This window comes from Cygnus olor, chromosome Z, assembly GCF_009769625.2.
Source record: "Cygnus olor isolate bCygOlo1 chromosome Z, bCygOlo1.pri.v2, whole genome shotgun sequence".
NCBI classification, from domain to species: domain Eukaryota; kingdom Metazoa; phylum Chordata; class Aves; order Anseriformes; family Anatidae; genus Cygnus; species Cygnus olor.
The window spans coordinates 46421501-46441206 of record NC_049198.1 but is presented as its reverse complement, the minus strand read 5'-3'; the positions used below and the strand labels follow the sequence as shown (position 1 = coordinate 46441206).

General features: G+C 38.3%; 1 long non-coding RNA gene across 1 annotated transcript; it reads left to right on the top strand.

Annotated features, from left to right (window-relative positions):
- Positions 1-2046: 2046 nt before the first annotated feature.
- LOC121061585 lies at positions 2047-19143 on the top strand. The gene is made up of 2 exons (XR_005815172.1): positions 2047-2743; positions 18983-19143. It is a non-coding gene; the product is annotated as an uncharacterized LOC121061585 (long non-coding RNA).
- The last annotated feature ends 563 nt before the right edge of the window (positions 19144-19706 follow it).

The window sequence follows — 19706 nt, the reverse complement described above, 5'->3', positions numbered from 1 at the left end:
ATTTAATATAAATATGGTAATATCAAATTGGATGCTTGTGGAGTTTTTTTTTTTTTTCAAATTACAGCAGTTGGTCTTATGAATAATTTCTCTCTAATCAGCTGAGTCTCTCTTTCCTCTGTAACTCTTCTTCTAATCTTATTTTCATAACTTGCTACTTCTCTGACTTTCAATTAACACTTCATCTATGTTCTTTACTTAGACACAGTAGGTGTAGCCTTTCGAAATTCTTCCCTAATGTGATTTTAGTGCTGTCGCTTCAGTTAGGGGCACGGTAATGACTAACCTCTGCTCCTGTAGCTCTGTTGCTGTGTTGCCTAATGACTTTTTAGAAGTTCTGGATTAATGCAGGTCAGTTGATAATTTGGGGCCACATGGCAATATGATGCCTGGAAAAAATCCATTTGTAATCTGAAAGCTCTTATGGGAGTGTTGCATAACTTGAGAAAGATAATAGCTCATTAGATAGAAGTCTGCACAGTGAGGATGGGTAAACAAAACCTGATTAGTATCACTGAAAAAAGGCTATATTTTTTTTAAGTACTCTTCTCATATATGGCATCATAGTAGCTCCAGGTAATGGTAGACATTTCCAACAAACCATTGGGAGTCCTGTTTCTGAAATCCCGTTGCTTACTGAGACTCATCTTACATGTTGACATGGCACACCCTCTGCTCTCAGTTTCCTTGCTAAGAGTGCCAGGTGTAGCTCGGACGTCAAGCCAGCAAACTCTAGTTGTGCTGTCCACTCCATCCTGTCCTGTCCTAACCTGCATGCCAACAGTGGCAGTCAACAGTGAAACAGAATGAGCAGAAAGAGCAAATCCCATGTTTTTCTTAGCAAGTAGATTTTAGGAAGCTGATGGAGGAAAACACAGCAGCTAATATCACTAAATTGTGAGTCCTCTGGCTGTCTAGAATATAAAGTTTTTCCACCCTGGTGACAAGATTTTTTTTTTCCTTGCTTATTATATAATGAGAATTCAAGATGAGAACATGATAGCAATAGCACAGCAGTTATCAGGGAGTGTCCTACAGCACTGAGTAGTTGGCGTGGTAGAGAGAGTTGTTATGAAATTGTTTTTAAAAATAATTCTGGAATGCTGCCCTTCTTTCTACTTATTTTGAGGTTCATATGCAATGTGTTGAATGTCTACATCCTGAATTAGGCTGCCAGTAGATCCTCCCAGCTGGTCCATCCAGTAACTGTTGACTAGCAAGATCATGTTTCCGTGCTAAAATTTTAAAAATAATTTAATGATAGCTATGTTTAGTGACATCATTTTAGCACCCGTATGACTTCAGTCTCCCTTGTGCTTTGCCTGAGACTATACAACAGCTGCGTTGTGCCCATGTACACCTCATAAGTTCAGGCATAGTTGAATGTTTAGAAAGAGGGAATTATGCTGTCAAAGATCACTGCATCCTCCTCTGCTGTATAAGCTCTAGTTTCACTACAGAAATGCTTGAGCTTTATGTAGTCTTCATAAATCTTTAGAAAAAAAAAAAAAAAAAGGTAGAGTTTCCTAATGGAAAGGCTGTAGAAAAAAAAAATATATATATATATTTAGTAACATTATTTTTTTCAGGGTGAATGACAGCTAAATTTGGAAACAGATGAGTTCTTCTTAAAGTGGTTTATTACCATTATTATCACTTAAGTGATGAAGTACAATATTAATATGTTTATTCTGTTAATGAAGAATAGTGTTGTTGAAATAATAGTTAAAAGATATTGATCTTTCCATTAGGAAGCTTTTGAGCAGAGAATCTCTATTGTTTAGGGACAATTATTTTTCAAAAACCTGTGATCACTTGGCTTCCCTACCTAGCTGTTCCGCTATTTTTGTGCAGCTGTGGTTGGGTATCAGTTAGCATGTTAGCAATTCTGTTTATAGTAAGATAAGATGCACCATAGTTACTGGCCAAAGTTTGCTACATTGCTGACAATTCAGGATAAGTTGGGTAGTATCATTGATTCACACAGAGCTGTGAATAGAATTTGTTTGCCTTTTTCTATCAATTGGAGATTTCTTTTTGTCTTTTTAAGAATACAGTCTTTTCATTTTCACTGTGTAGTGAAATAGTATTTCTCACTGCCACCATCAGAACATTTTTCCACCACGTAGGAAAAGCTTTTACTGCAGTTAATGATGCAATCTCCTGATGTGGCTGGAAGGGCAATCTGTGAAAAATGAATATTGACTGTGAGGTCTCATATGTCTCTCTAACTGGCATGTAATAGAATGCCCCCCTGCCCTGCCTTATGTTTGTATTTCACAGGACAGCTAGTTAAGAGGATTCTGTCAAATTCGTACTTTCATCATACTTTCTTTAGCATGGCAGAGACTGGAGAGCTGCTTTTCTGCACTCCAGCTCCAGATTGAGTATAAAAGTGATATATTTTTGCTTTCTTGTAGCAAAGATGTGTGAGCATATTCTGCTAAGGGCCATGCATAGATTTAGCCGTCCATGGTGTCTGTCCTTCCGAAGTCCAGGCTGCAGGCTGATCCTGTAGGTAAACCTGGTTGTGCTGTCAGTTTCACCCAAGAGAGGGTAATTTTTTAAAATCTGATTTTCATGACAGGAAAACTTCAAAACCCATCCTGAGGTCTCCCATTGCATGTGATGAGGCTGAGTGGTTAACGAAGAGAAGGGGTGAAAATGTGACCTGTGTTAATCAATAATTTGATCCACAGAACCATGGTCTGTGTCCTCTGATGGAAGAGCAGTCACTCAGCTGGTAAGAAGGGTGTGTGGGCTGTCACCACAGTTATTTTACAGTAGGGTTGGCTGTTGGCTACTATTCAGTCTGGTTATAAAATTCATTCTGGCTAATATAAAAATCAGTTTAAAAAATATAAAAAACAGCTAAATAAAACAGACTGACACAGCTTGTCAGACACAGTATTATGTCAGGAAGCCAAAAGATGCTTTTGCTCTGAGTTTTCTCACTGTCTTGTTTTGTAACAGTAGGCAAATGGCTCCTGCCTCCGCTCAAAAAAAAAAAAAAAAAAAAAATCCATTGTCAGTCCTGTACATTTGTACAGACCAATTACTTTGGCAAGAGTCTATATTTCAGGATGTGCCTATATGGTATCCAACAAGACCTTAGCTGAGACAGGAACCTCTAAAGTTTTGTGAGCATCTGTGCTAGATGTCACTGGTACAGCACACACCAAACCAGTGTGGCTCTGAATGGTGATTTCCCTGCTGTCTTCTAGCCTGTGCTGTTTGGGAGGCAGATGGATAAAATCTAGTTTCATGGAAGAAATCATGAAAGATTTCTATCCAGAGGAGAGGGAGCTTGCAATGAGAGGGACAAAGTCTGGCACTGTTGCCTGAGTTAAGAGGATAAAAATACAGTAAACAGTCTGAGGTGTAGGACAGAATCTGATTTGGGAGCAAAGACACAATAATTAGCTGATGTAGTAAGACAGCAGATCAGTGAAGTGGCTCAAGTAAGGGTCCAAATTTTTCATCTCTCCTCTTTGGCCATGGCAGATCAAAGCAGCACTGTCCAGGCTTAGTGATCATGCCAGGGCTCAGGGTTCATACATGGAGCCTTTTCTCTCTGCCCAGATCATAGCTGATCTTGAAAACAAAAGTAACTTTGCTTCCTGCTTGAATTAAACACTCTGCTTTTATCCCAAGACCAATGGGAGAAAATTACAAAGCAGATAATGAATCATTTTTTCCTCTTTACTCGCTCACAACTATGAGGTAATTCAGCTGAAACAGGAGTTGGAAGACTACAAAGCTGATGTTAGTGAGGAGAAAATGAAGAGAAAGATTTCTGAGTCTAAGAAAAGAAGAAAGAAGGACTGGACAACTTCTTGAGGGCATTTGATCAATCTCTTGTGACAATTTAAAGAAGGGTCACAAGAAGAGTTCAGAAAATATTTTAATAACATTAACATTTTATTTTACTTCATAGCTTCCTTGTTCTGTTCTTGGCCCTCCATTAAAAGTAAAACATTGGGAACTGACAGAGTCCAGAACGCAGCAATGGAAATCATTAGAGGGATACTGTCATTTGCTTCAGTGGGAAAGTGCTTATGGCTGACTGATAGAAAGTGATGTGAAAGAGCCAGTTAGCATTATGGATTAAAGTGTCTTTGTATAAATAGAGATTAACAAGATTAAGATTATTCATTTGCCAGACGATATAAAAGCTAAAATATGTCATATAACAGATGGTATTGTACAGAGGTGAAGACAGTTACATTTATTAATCTTCTCTCCAATACAATCATTTAAGTACATACCGTGAAATTTAAAGGCAACATTTCCAAATGTGAGTGTATGGGGTGTGTGGGGGGGATACTTCTAATGCACTGCATAATAATGATATAGGACATCACAGTTAACATAAAGCACTTCACAAAAAAATACTAGACGTGTCCAAAGAAACTGAAGTAGACACTTGAGTTCCATAAACTAAATGTCCACTGCAGACATTTACCTGTGTTTGTCAATTGTGTTTCCTTGAGGGCTGATGGTAAATGGGTGATTTCATGCAATATGAAATATCAGGTGCTTACGTTATTCCATTTATTCACCTGATTTGCCTGTGCAACTGTAGCTACCTTAACAGCTGGCTGAGCTGCAATTCTAGGTAGAGAATCCTCAGAGCAGTAACTCTTAAAAATGTGGCAGTGTGCTTAAAAATGAGTAAACGAGGAGACAGAGCTTCTGTAGCTGCGCTGGCCAACTCAGCATAGTTTCATAGTTTTAGCTGATCACCTCCTGTCTTCTTCCATCATATCTGAAGACAGGTCATTTCATGAAATAGGATTCCAGGGATTTTGCACATATCAAAAAGCAACATGAACCCATTTCAGATTGGTTTTGCTGTTTCAGAAGGCATGGTCATGTACACAGTCTCAAAAGAAGGTGGGAATGAAGCTAACATAGAATTAACCACACTGAATAACTTGCACATTTTCAATGAAGTCTTTCAAGTATTCTCTGCTTTTCAAAAGTGAGCAAGGGCCAAAAACAGCCACATCAGTTGTACTTGCTTTAATGAACTCCTGCTTCTCTGCAGCTCTGAATCAAAGCCACTATCCTACACATACCACATCATAAGAAACCACTAACCCTAACCATGAGACCAGCACATTCTTGTCTCTACAATATGTTCGCTACACTCACATTAATAAATGAATATAGTGTTACAATGGCTATGCTATTAAGCAACACCTGTTCAATACAATGGAAACAAGGCACTCCATGATTAAATATATTATCTTCTTGACAAAGAACTGCACAACTGTTTGGCTAGAGTTGTGAAGCAAATGCTGTATTTACATATGAAAAGGAATTTGTGTACATTTGATGAATGACAGAATAATTGCTATATATGGCAAAGAAAGGGGACATAAAATATTTCGTATACTCATTACTGCTATTGCAAATAAGTGGGAAAGGCCTTGATATAGCTATGAAGGTCCCTTTCTTGACCACTGCAGCTAGGAAGGGTGTATACAGGCTGCTGGCAGCATATCAAGACTAAGTTTTAATCCTGGAAATCTTAGCTGCGAAGGGTCTAGTACAACATGTTCAAATCATCCCCTGGGAGTACATGCTTTTGTCCACTTGAGTTTCAAGAGTCTCAAATGGATGTCTTCCACCATTTCACATGGATATCTGGTCCAGATTTTAATAACTTTCTGACAGTGATAATTTTCTCCCTTGTATTCAGCCAACACTTTTCTATTCTCTTGGCTTCATTCACAATCATCTCACTATACCTTTCTAAACCCCTCAGAGTTATGGGTCTTATCACTAGCTGGGCAATCCCAGCCCAAGACTCCATGGATGCAGTGGGGAGAAAGTGAAATGTGTGGGGGACACGTAGAGGTGGGTCCTATACCTACTGCAACAAGTCACCGTCTGGAAAAGAAATTGGGCTCAAAGGGCTGTAGACAGAAAATTAGATAAAGGCAATGGACAATGATAGTTTTCTACTTCAGTCGCCTCTGCTACACACATGTGAACACACATACACAGACCTTGAAGGAGAGACTTTTCATGGTAAATTTCCTTCAAAATTGTTGCTCTCAGCACTTATCTGGAGCTGAAAGCCAGACCCAAAAGTAGACGTGCTGTCTTCTCAGCAGTTCAAATCTTATTGCCCTGGTAGGAGGAGATCACAGATATGATGTGATACAGTTGCTGAAAGGGTGAAAAACAGCAGGTGAAGAGAAGGATCCTGGATGGGTGGGGAAGCGCAGTAGGTTCTTGACTTAGGAATATCCATTATGAGAGGTGTTGATCGGATTTGCAGAAATTTAAACCTTCACGGCTGAAACTGATGGCAGTGAGAACGATATTCAGCAAATACAGGGTGCTATCAAGTACTGAGAATTGTAGTTGGCATCTCAAACTGGCCCCCAAATTAGCTCATGCTGAACACAAATTTTACTTTATTTTCTCTGAAACATGCTTTCCTCTGCATCCAAACATTAAAACAATGATGTTTTACTGTTGGTAATTTTTTCATCTTTATTTAAAGAAAAAAAGCAAACAGAAAACAATGGAAAAATATTATGATGTAAAAGCCAGACAATAAGAAAACTCTTGCTTGCTGGGTTTGAAAGGCGTGCAGTAAATGACACCTGAAGTCACAAGCTGAAGGAGTAGGATAAACAAATATATAGCCATCCACTGGAAGAAGGAAAAGTTGCAGTAGAAGAAGAATGTTTGTCCACATTTTTATTATTATACCAACATAGGGGTATGAAACTGTGTAACAAAACATGGTCACATGAACTGAGTGTGGGGGGCTCAGTGAAGAGGCAGTGGAAAACCTAATACTGCTTCTTAATTTGCTCATGTTCAAGGGCTTGATCTTGGGAGTCTTATTATTCTTTTCACAGTTTTTTTTTTTCTTTTTTTTTCTTCACAGTGCAGTTTATGGGTGTAGAAAACAACTATGTCTCTTTCTGAAACACAGCTGGCACTGTTGATTCCTCAGCATTCATAACCACAAACCAAACCTCATACTGTCAACCTACGTTAATCTTCCCTATGGCCTGCTTAGATTAGTGACCTATCAAAGTATGGCATTATATAATTCTTCTATAAACACTTCCTCTCCTGTGGAAGATTTTTATAGCTGTACAGTGTACTGTGAACTGTGTATATAACACGATCCTCTCAGTTCAAAAACATAAAATCATAAAACACAGAATGGCTTGGGTTGGAAGGGACCTTAAAGATCACCTGGTTCCAACCCCCTGCCATGTGCAGGGACACCTCCCACCAGACCAGGTTGGTCAAGGCCCCATCCAGCCTGGCCTTGAACACCTCCAGGGATGGGGCATCCACAGCTTCTCTGGGCAACCTGTGCCAGTGCCTCACCACCCTCTATGGGAAGATTTTCCTCCTAACCTCTAATCTAAATCTCCCCTCTTTCAGTTTAAAACCTTTCTCCCTTGTCCTATCATTATCTGACTGAACAAAAAGTTACTCTCCATTTTTTTCTTTAAGGCCCCTTCAGGTTTTGAAAAGCTGCAATGAGGTCTCCCTGGAACCTTCTCTTCAGGCTAAACAGCCCCAGCTCTCAGCCTTTTTTCATAGAAAAGGTGCTCCAGCCCTCTGTTCACCTTCAACATAAGCAAGGAACAGGGATTACCTGATAACGATTTTTAGGCTAGCTAGCAGGGATCTCTCTAATGAGATCTTGCACAGCATTTTTTCACATTCATTGCCAAATGCTCAACCTTTACATGGAGGTAGGACACATTGCTGATCCAAGAAGACACAGATAGCATGATGAAACTGTTCTGACATAGACAAGGAGGCCTAAAAGAAGCAGGTCTTCTCATTTACGACAAGTAACCACAATTTTCCTCTTCTTACAGACTCTTGTCGTCAGTAGGTTTGTGCATTTTGCATTTTGGAACATAATGCATAGCAACCACATGTGGGCGAGTGAGATGATCTACAACTACTAGTGCTTTCATACCTGGTGAATAGGACTGGAGCTCATAAAAATGTTCTTTGATTTGTTTGCAATTATTCTTCACTTTATTGAGTAAAAAATTATGATTTATTAAAATAACAGTTGTGCTCTCTAGGCATGGTCCTGGGCAACTGGCCCTAAGTGGCTCTGCCTGAGCTAGTGGGGTTGGACTAAAAGACCTACAGACAGAGGTCCCTGCCAACCTAATCCATTCTGTGATTTTGTGAGTAAAGTAAAATAACACTGTTATTTACAAATACAATGTTTTCTCAAAACTAAGAACTGTAGATGTGCCAAACATCTATGTTTTGAAAATACAGAGAGGTGAGGGGAAGAGCCATTTCCTTCCCCTAATTTAGTCACTAACTGGAATAAAAGAAGAAACTGCTGCACCTCATATTAATTTCTTTTTATTTATTTATTTTGTTTTTCTGTTGGCATTTCTTTTTTTCCTCACGAAACTTTTCTAGAATATTGACATTTTATAAAGCAGGTAGCAGCAATGGAAGAGAATGGAGATGTTCTTCCTTCTTTAGATATCCCCAGAAAATGATCATAAAAGAATTTATTGCATCAAATGGCTGTAAAAAAAAAAAAAAAAAAAAAAAAAAAAAAAAAAAGGGGGGGGGTGGATTTTAAAATTATTTAGTTTTCAAAGAAAGAAAAAGTAGGAAAAAGTAATTGTTCATATTGTCAAATGATAAATTGGCCAACTAGATTTTTTATGTGCCTCAGATTGGTTCCTGAACAATTGAGGTTTAATTTATGTTTATGAATTAAGGAATGCTGCATTACATTGGGATTAGCATCACACAGAATAATAGTGAACTCCCACTCTCATTTGTGCATGTTCATCACTGTCAAGAATAGCATAACAGTAAAGAAGGGAAGATTGAGTAGTATGTTTAACTCTAAATCATAACCCTTGCCAAAAGAAGTTGACCAGGGTAATGGCAATTTCTCCTGCAAATGTTCTGCTTGTGGTGTTCATGTTATTCTTCTTTTGTGTTTGAGTTAAACAAACTTTGTAGGCCTATTGAAAATATATGGCTTTACTCCTTTGAAAAGGTTTCACAGATTTTGTTTAACAACAGAGGGCATTGTGTTTATTTCCTTAGATCGATGTTGAGATGTAATGTCACAAAGTAAGCAAACTCTTCTTGTGTTCTGTCTTCTTTGGCCTAGAGCATATGGTTAATAGTAGGTCATGAGGTAATTCTGCTAGTAAACAAGTGAACAAAAAGGGTATTAATGCTAAGATGAGCCAAGAAGGGCAGCTAGAGGGCAGGAAAGGTACTTCTCTCCCACTTCTTTTTAGGCAGAACTGAACTCCCAAATTCTGCGTAGCGTAACATCAGATATATTCAATGCATAGGAAGAAAGTGTGGCGATAGCACTGTAAGATAGCAGATGTTATGACAGACAGCCTTCAGATGAGGTTGTCAGAAATGTATGTGGCATCAAAGCATCCCCATCTCACCAGATGTCCTATTCCATGAGCCAGTTAGGCACCTACAAGCTGGCTCCCTGGCTGGCTTTTTCTCCAAGGCCCTGAGCAAAAGAGAAAGCTGATTAGCTTGAGAGCCAAGCAGACTGCAGTACTAAGCGATGCTGACAAATTAAACTCATTTACATTCTGCTCATAAAGATTCTTCCTTAAAAAGGAAAAGTTTGTGATGTGTTGTCTGCTCCAGACATATTACACACTCTCCCTCCTGCCCCAGTTTAGGTTTTTAATTGAAAAATAGGTACATAGCTGGAAAAAAATAGATTAAAATTTTGAGCTATAGTGCATAGTGCTGCTTTCTCCAGTAATAAAGATTGGGCATACCAAATTTGGAACTGAAATGCACAGGGAGTTCCCACCCCTTATAAACCTTACCCAGCAATACTCTGCTTACTAGGCAGGCAAAATGAAACCAGGGTAAGACCATTAGAGAGTAGCATACATAAGTCCATCATCTGTAGAAAGGTAGGTTATGTATCTTGCCTAACATTATCATGTACTATGTTTTTCAGTCTTTGTCCCCATCATTTTTGACTTGAAAAGGCAAAAGGCTGTTAACCTTATTTATCACAGGACAGGTGCTCCTTCTTTTCCCCTCCCATGTTTCTCAAGATTATTTAAATTAGGTTATACTGATTTTAACAGACATAAGAGATGTCATATTGAAAACCCTGATGACAAAGTCCTGTGCTAGTTTCATTTACAAAGATAATGGCAATACAATGTTGTATGCGTGCTGCAGCCAGCAGACCTGGGTCGTGTTCTGAGCAGGTCAAGGGCCGGTTCTTTGGGTATGAAACTAATTCAAGTCTTTCTGTTTATTTCCTTTTTCAGCTCTCCTCTAAGGCTGCTAGTGATGGTACATTTTGTATTGCACTGAAATCACAAGCACATCTTGGTAGGGCATATATTGTACTCTTTATAGTTATCACAATGACAGCTGCTAAAGGCCTAAGATAGCCTACTGCCCTAGCAAGTGCCTTTAAAAGTGTGTTAATTAGTTTAAGTTGGCAATTTCCCAAAAAGTAGCCACATAGAATATATAGCCATATATATGTAGCCATATATAGATAGATAGGTAGATATGATAAATTTATTTAGCCCCACATACATTTATGCATGGATATGTAATTTTGTATTTAAACTCTTCCTAGTGATTTTCCAGTGATTTCTTCCAGCGGACACAGTAGTGTGATAATTGCATAGAGATTTGTTTTCAGTTTCCCATAAGTGGCAGTCTACCTTTCTAAGTATGATAAGTAAATAGCTTTGCAAGATTTTTATCCATATTTTTTAAAGTCCTCTCTTAACATTTATACCTTAGGAATTAAAAAATCTTGACTATTTTAACATCAGTTTAGAAAGGGCTAGGAAAGCTGCAAATACGCTGTCGCAGTAAATCTGTGGCATTTCAGAAACAATCAGAAGAATAAAGAGTAATGATTAAACATTTAATCAGAAGCATTATACTTTGTTGTGTTCTCATTGTAGCTGCAGGAAAAGATGCTGTAACAGATCTTTAAATAGAAAACCTGAGGCTAAATTCTACTTCATCCATCAAAAGCAGCTGCTAGGAGATGACCTAATTTTAGCGGCTTATCAATTCCTTGGTGCTTGTTGGTTGATGTAACTTTGATCCTCTGATGCTAGATGACTTTTGTGCTGAATATAGCTAGAATTTAATGTGAATCTTTTGGATGGCTGCCCAGCCAAGCTGCATAATCCAAACAAAGAGAGCGAACAGTACATGATTCAAGCTACTCACGTGTACAATAATACAAATATATGTATCCTGATTCCTTTGGGCAATCAGCTACATGTCACCAAGCACATATTTCAAATACAATGTCCTTGCTTTTTTAATTTTTTTTTTTAAACAATGCTTTGCTTTTCATTGGAAAAACAACACAAGATGCAGTGAGACTCAGCTGCTGCCAAGAAATAATGATAGAGTCAATAATTGCAGGACGTTTTTAATGAATGTTTTCCAAGCAAATCATTGCCATTTCAAAGGGCTGTTATTTCTATTTATGTAGAGATTAGCCTACACGTTATCAAGGAAAAGGAATGGTTCTATGGTTTTTATCATTTGCTTTTGTAGCATTTAAGGGATTTTTTTTATTTTTTTATTTTTTACATTGTAAAATGTCTTTGTCTCTCTATTTTTCTCTTTATCTGGACAAACTTGTTTTCCTCTTCCTCTTTCTTTCTTTCTTTCTTTTCTTTCTTTCTTTCTTTCTTTCTTTCTTTCTTTCTTTCTTTCTTTCTTTCTTTCTTTCTTTCTTTCTTTCTTTTCTCTTCTTGGCTCTTCACTAAAACCATCTGTGACACACATGCAAGTTGCTGGGTGTGTGAGCAATGCTTCTCACATATTTACGTGCCCTACTTGGCATTATTTGTTAGTCATTAGAGATCATGCAGGAGTTTTTCATGTGCCCACCCCACCCCTTTTTTTTTTTTTTTTTTTTTTTTTAATTTTCTTAGCAAACTAAAGTAGGGATGGCCAGGCTGTTGTAGAGCTTTTTTTTTTTTTTTTTTTTTTTTTTTTTTTTTTTCTGAGGGAGACTGTGTCTAGAGTTTAGACTGGGGAGGATTTAGACTGGGAGGATTAGACTGGAAGGATTTCTGAGTTTTCTTCCTGGCACTGACAATCATGCATTGTGTGAGCTTGGGCCAGTCACTTAGGGCCTGTTTTTCACACTCCAGTTGAAATAAATGGGAACTGCATGTGCTCAGCACCTCTGCAAACCAGGTCATTTATCTCCTCTCCTTTCATTTATGCACTGATAAATATAACAACCCTCGCCTTTGCATATGCAAACTGGGTAGGAAGATACAAATGTAGGCAGTTAAACATGCAAATCCCTCATTTTGATGCACAACTGTCCATTTCACACAACCAGAGATTTCTACAGTTGTAAGCCTTGTGTTCTTTCTGGAAAAGAAAAAAAAAAAGGGGGGGGGCATAAATAACAAAATCTATACAGACTTGTCAGGGAAGCATAGCTGAAATCAATATGTTTGTGTAGCTTCTTTTCTAGTTTCACTTCTGTTAAAAATGCTATTAGGTATAATGATCATTTTAGCCTACTTTATTACTGGATTAATCCATGCTGTCAATGTGCAGATGCCTTGGGCTTTACATGCTAATTGTAGGCTGTTACAAGACCCAGCATTAGCTGTTTGACACACTTTTGGATTCTTAGGTGGGCTTAATTGTCCTTCCATGGTACCAGTATTTCTTCACTGACAGTACGGGTGTCCAAAGTGACTAGACTGCAACTCAGATTGCCTAGGTAAAAATGCCTGCACTGAGGAAGAGTAAATCTCAGACCTATGGATGTACAGAAAGGGTCAGTTCTGGCAGGCAAGGCCAGGAAAAGCAGGAAAAAGAGTCAGTAATAAGCAGGCTGATAAAAGTCTATTACCATTCTGCCTGCCTCTACTAAAAAAAAAAAAAAAAAACCAACAACAACAATCATAAAAAAAGGAATATTAATTAGAATCATAAGAACCAATTTAATTCAGTAGAAATGGGAGTATTCATTACTCCCGTTACTCCAATTTAATTCATTAAGTGGTAGTGCTCTAGATAGAAAAGTTCCTCTGACTCCTGGCTGCCATGTCATGCTTAAGTAGGCACATGCTGGAAGTCAGAAGCACTGGGGCTCTGTCTTGGAACTGCAAGGTACATTACTGCAAGGTACTACCATATAAAAATGATCAAATCTTGGAGAACATCCTGACATCATGGTAAGCAAAAAATAAAAATAAAAATCCTCCAAACCTTCACTTCCCCCAAAACATGCAAAATAAACCTACCACCTTCTTTTCAGTAGCCTTAATGTAGAAAAATGTAAATGCTTCTGTTTTACCCAAAGTCTCACAGAAAGACCCAAGCATAACAAGGACATCCTTCCCGGGCTTCAAGTCTGGATCTTGCTTTCTGAGACAGTTCCTCATGTCTATGCCCTTTTCTTTGCCACTTTCTCTTGGACTCCACTCTTGTCTCATGGGATGGACAAGGCCATCACACAAGCAAGATGCAAGACGTGCATATGTTCCAGAGGAAGCCTTCACTCACAAGGCCTCATGCTTTCACACATCTCCAGTGCATGCACCAGTCATGGTCTGGGGACATGCTTGTGTATTTCTTGCATGAGATACCCACCTCCAGTTGTGGCATGGGAGGATTCACAGCGTGCATACAAACCTTAGCTGCATTTCAGGCTACAGGAATTGCCCTAGCCAGAAGATCAATCACTGTACTGAACCCACAGCTCTTGGGCTATTGCCTAAGCACCATCCTTCCTGGTGTGCCAGTTGCCTTCCCAAATTGAACCTGGTAATTATGATGTTACATGTAACCATGTGCTTACCAGGAGTCTTCAGGAAAACTGGACTGGCTTAACCATTTATGACCTAATTTCTCTCGCACTGGACTGGACAGATTATTATCTTCAGTGGAAATAAACTTAGGTGCTTTAGGAGTGTCAGAGAACAAACAGCTGCTGCCTTTAGAAAAGGAGCGACGTATTTTGAGAATGGGGCTGGCAGCCAGACATTCCTCACTTCTCATGCGTGGCCTTGGGCAAATCCCGTATTCTCACTGCCTCATAGTCTCTGTACAGCAAAGGCAAGATCTTTTTTTTTTCCTTCATTATGGGTGTGTATGAGGATTAAATAAATCACCTGAAAATTACAAGCATTAAAGTTATTATTATCTATTATAATCATCCAGAGCCTCTTGCTTCTAGTCAGCCTCCCGGCTTCTGATGTTTCAGTTCAAAATTCATATGGATGGGGTGGTTTTTGCTGCATTCATGGCTATCTGTTTTACTGAGGGTTTTGAGAACCTTATTACCAATGAAGAAAGTTGCTACTTTATGTGATAGTCTAAAGATTAATTTCAAACGTTGTGGTAATGAGTTGATGTTGCAAAATGCCAAGATTTGTTACTGTCATCATAGTAATATTAGTTGGGCTAAAAGGAGCGAAAGTGCCTTGCTTATAGGGCAAGCTGCTAAGCAGCATCACCAACTGGCACAGTTGCCTCGTTTACATAGGAAGCCAGCTGAGGCAAGGATGGGCTGGGAACCCAGATGCATCTCATTGACCTGGATGTGGCAGCTGTACATATCTACCTGTGCTTAACCCACATTCTGGATATCTGTGGATGTGGGTTAGCCTAGTTACTGAATATCACAGTGTGTTTTTCAGCCCACTTGCTACGTTTGTGAATGTGACGTGAATGAGAGACTACAATGCTGTGAAGGATCATATTACCCGCCTGAAAATGAACTTTTAAATCCAGCAATGCATGACACAGTTACAAGAGCAGATGTGATCCAACATGTGAAATGACCCCAAAATGTTTTTGGAGGCTTACTTGTTCTTCCAACATCCTTGACCTTTTACTTTTCAGCAGTGTAAAAATCAGTTTAGACATGGATTACTTGTTTTAGAGAAGTTAGCACTGAGTGTTGCTAACTGATCACAAATGAGCAATTAGCAATTTCAAAGCACTCAAATTTTGAAATGTTTATTTAATTGAACCAATATCCCAACTAACATTTTCTACAGGCCAAGTGGGAAAAAAAAAAAGCAAATACAAAATTGGATATAATAAAACACATACCAAATCCTGCCCTGCTTTCTGATTTTTATGTTGATTTACACTTTATCCATGGGCGTAAAGGCTGGATATAAAACCTCATCTTCATAAACACTTATGAGTTGGGCCAAGTTATATACCAGTGCTGTTACTCTGGATGTACAGTGCTAAAACTCAAAACTGATTTCTCCATGTAATGGATTTCTCCATGTAATGGAGAAATGTAATAATAATGTAATTAGATATTTGTGCATGAAAAAACTTTGAGTAAAAAAAAAAAAAAACAAAAAACAAAACAAAAAAAAAAAAACAAAACAAAACAAAAAAACAAACAAAAAAATCTGTTCATCAGTCAAGAAAGGGATTCCAAAAAAGCCTTATCTTGAAATCTGTCAACAAGTGAGACCCACGGTTCTGGAAATACAATGTTGGTAGTGATCTTTAGTGAAACTTTAGAAGCAAGTTAGTTCATGCCTTCTGCCGAAAGTACTTTAACAACCTCCGCTTTGGGGGACAAAATTCTGTAAGTCTGTGGTCTTTTCTGGGTCACTAGAATAAAATCAATGAGAGGCAGTGGTGCCCAGCAGATGTCTACAGAGCTCTGGAGGCACCTAAGCAAAGCTATGAGATCTCTGGACACACAAGTTGATGTTTTGCCTCAGTACGTTACTGGAAATAGCTCTGTATGTCTTGTCCATTATCACATCTGATAAACATGAGTCACCCAGGAACAAACCCTGGTCTTCTTCATACTTGTCAAGAAGCTCAGGTAATGCACCATCTTGCTTACCTTTTCCTGATATTTTTGCTTGCAGAACTCCAAAGAAACAGTGAGCCTGCTACAGTGAGTATCTTAGATAACTATGAATTTCTGTGCTGTTTAGCTGTGCTAAAACAAAGGAACAAACAAACAAAAAACAGTGCTAAAACTAGGAGGGTTGTAGCAGAATTACCAGGCCTAGGTTTTCAGAAGCAATTTCCTTATTTTATTTTATATTTTTATTTTCTTCCAGCTTGAATAAATTCAGGAAATAAGACTTATGTTATTTTAGAATGCCCTATGTCTTTTTTGGAAGGAAGACCCAGGCTGTGCTACATTGCCATTAATGGAAATGAGAGTTAAGAGCCTAATCCTTTTGCAGCAGGGGAGATTAGAGCATATTGTGAATATGATTTCAGTGTATATACTAAGTTCCCCAAGGGTATCTCATCAACAGCAACTTAAAAAGTTACTTTTATGCCACTTCTACTCAGCTGACGAGAACACTTGACATTTTGAGAAGGTTTAGAATAGAAAACATTAGCAGTTCGTGTTGATCATGTAACTCATTGGCAAAAACACTACCGTTTAAATATCATGTTCAGTCATCGCTGGATTGCAATCTAATGAGCATAAAAGATAAGTACTTCTCAAAAGTGACTTGTTTTGTAACTTTCACAGTTACAAACTCACAAAATGAAAAACGTGGATTTTTCTTTCCCGCCAAATATCATTCTCAAGGACGGTGTCCTTTCCTGCCTTGGAAAACCTCTTCAAACAGCTGTAAATAAATGATCTTGATTCTGTACTTTGTGCTTGGTGAAATCTCAATAGGAATTTTGCTGATTATGAACAGGATGAATAATTGTGCTAATGTCGTAGTTACTGAGCTTGTTCGAGCTTGTCTTTGAACACCTACAACTTCATGGATTTACTTAGCTATTATCAAGTAGCACCATTCCAGGTATTCCTCCAGTGAAAGGAAGTGTAATGTCCTCTTTCCTCCTGCTGACATAATCACTACTTGACTTTTCCTCTAATTGAACCAACCAGCTTTTGGAATTGAGTTTGGCATGGATCAAGGAGTGGGATTGCTGATGTCTTTAACTCACTTGTTTATTTAAGTTTCCAGTATGTAATTAGTTGAATAAAAATGACCTTCCCATAAATATATCTGAGAGTGGCTATACTATATTATACTAATGACTGCAACATGCAGAAAGCCAAAACAAGCATTTTGCCAGTATCAACAAAAATGATGAAAACACAGTTTGCAGCAATGTAAGAATTATTGCTGCCAGCTTGCAGTTCCCAAGTTAACTCTTGATGAAGTTATAAATTGTGACAATAAATACTATCTTGAGCCATAATGTTGGCCCTTTTCTGCTGTCATAATTCGAGGCTGAAACCATTACAATTGAACGGTTCTATCTCCTTCCAGGTATAATCAGAATTTTCCTTCCCAAAATTAAATAATGACAGTGAGAGGGAAAAAGGCATGCATATATGGTGATTTCTGTTGCACAGTCTCAACTGGTTCAGGTACAGAAGTGGAGAGTAACTGAGTGACTCAGTATGGAACTTACACACAGATATGTAGTTCAGAGCTCTGTTTGCAAACAAGGAAGTAAAACAAATCTAATTTCAAGCTCCATTGGAAATTGAGGGGAAGCAAACAATATCTGAGAGACAGAAAGCAAGGAAGGGATAAGATAAAAATTCAGGACAGATACTGATGTGTACGTGGTGGTGAATTGTTTATCTGAATTGTCCCTAAATGTCTTTAGACTTTGTTCCAGATCATCCTAGTTTTAGCTTTTTAAAAACAAATCCTCCCTCTTATTTTAAATAGGGATATGCTAGAATTAGAAGCACTTATCCAAACCATTCAGGCTTTAACTTTCAGGGTTCAGAGTAAATGGGACCTGGAACTGAAACAGCTTTGGTTTGGCTTTTGCAAAGCCCAAACCACCTCTTTTTTTATTATTATTTTTTTATTTTTTATTTTTTTCCTATAGCTAGGCTGAAGCCTTACATAGAGAGCTAGCCAAAAATGTGTAAAACCAGCTCACACTAAAAAGAACAACTGCAATTCAACTGTTTTGCTGTATGCGGTGCTGATTTATGGAACACTAGAAAGATAGTAGAAACATTTCTATGCAGGAATAGCTGTGGAAGGAAGAAGAATCATTTGGGGAGTGTGGACTGTGGAGCTGTACTAATGTAAGAGTGAGGCTGTCTCCACAGACCTCCACTGATGTTACATCTGAAGTCTATCTGTGCTAGATAGCTTGTGTCTTGGCTGAGAATAGCCGAAAGTCTGAAACATTTTCAAGTGTAGTATGCGTACCCTGTTTCACTTCATTGCTTTACTTCATTACTATGGTAATCTCCTTCACTGTGAGTGTTTATAGAAAGCTTGTTCTCCAGGTTAGAAAACAAGAATTGCTTTCATTGTTGGTCTTCTTCCAACCTCCATTGTTAATTATAAACATATTTTCTTCAAATCTTTTTCGCAACCTTTTGTTTGAAAACTTCACTACTTAAAGACCTGGGTAACATCACAGTCCCTACGTTTGCCAAAGGCCACACTGTCCAAGGGGAAGGTTATCTAGGATAAAATGCTTATCTGTTTTTTCCCTTGTGCAATGATGCCTTATTATTGTTATATTTGCAAAAGGGAGGTTTTTCAATTATCAGCAAATCTTCTGTACTGCACTTTGAACATTTAATAACCATTAGAAGAAATACATTTTAAACATGTTTTGCTACAGTTGTGTTTAGATTAACTCCCCCTTAGCCTCCCAAATCTTGGGGGCTTTTTTAAGAATACTTTGCCAGGGCTTTTGGTAAAGTTTGCTGAGCAGGACAGGCTAAGCAATTCTAATCACAATGTAAGCATTTCAAATGAGAATATTCATCTTGAAAGTATGTCCACTAACAAATATATTATGTGGGGGAAAAAAAAAAAAAAATCTCAGAAAAATTCCATGCAATCCTAATATGTTTGTCATGAGATAAAATTCCATTTTATGAGTGTTCCACTGATCTTTTCCAGTTCTTTTAATCTTCTTTTCTGGGATGTTTTGGAAGTGAAAAGTCACAAACTATTTTTTTTTTTTTCCCCAGGAAGAATATGGAATGGTTGCTGCCCGTATCCCTGGACTATCTTGGAGTTTTTACTGGGGAGAATGGAAGTCAGATGTGCTTCAAATACTTTCCTGCCCAGAGTCAGCTGGCTGCTCCGGGACATATTTTAAAATAGCAGCACAGCATTAAACTGTAAAACCTAACAACGACTTCCTCACCATGGAAAACTTCTGTACAGAGCAGTGTATAGAACAGTGATTCAATAGTAGTGTAATTTCCTGAAGGAGAGAGCCAGATTTTAGGACTCTGCATAGAAGACAAATGTATTCTGCTGACTCACCCATGTCTTGCTCCATCTTTTTACCTTATGATATATGTGGTCAGTATCAGCCTTGGGTTGACACTGCTGCTGTCCCATCTGTCCTGTATTAATTCCATTCTGTGGAAAGGGCTTAGGACCAACTTAAGTGTGATGCAGAAACAGGTGAAGTTCCCACCTGGTCTTTTACACACTTTTTCCAACCAAGGAAAGGCTGAGGAGGCTTCCATTTTTTTTTTATTTTTTATTTTATTTTTCTTGTTAAAGTTTAGTTTGAGCATACATCACAGGGAGACTCATGGGTGGGTATATATCCAATATATATATTGCACTAAGAACAGGTGGGAATAGCTGTAGAGGCTCATTAATTTTATTGTTCCACTGTTGTTGCCAGAAAATTACATGCTGCTTTTCCCCAGCCTGCTGTGAACTGGAAGAGCTGCC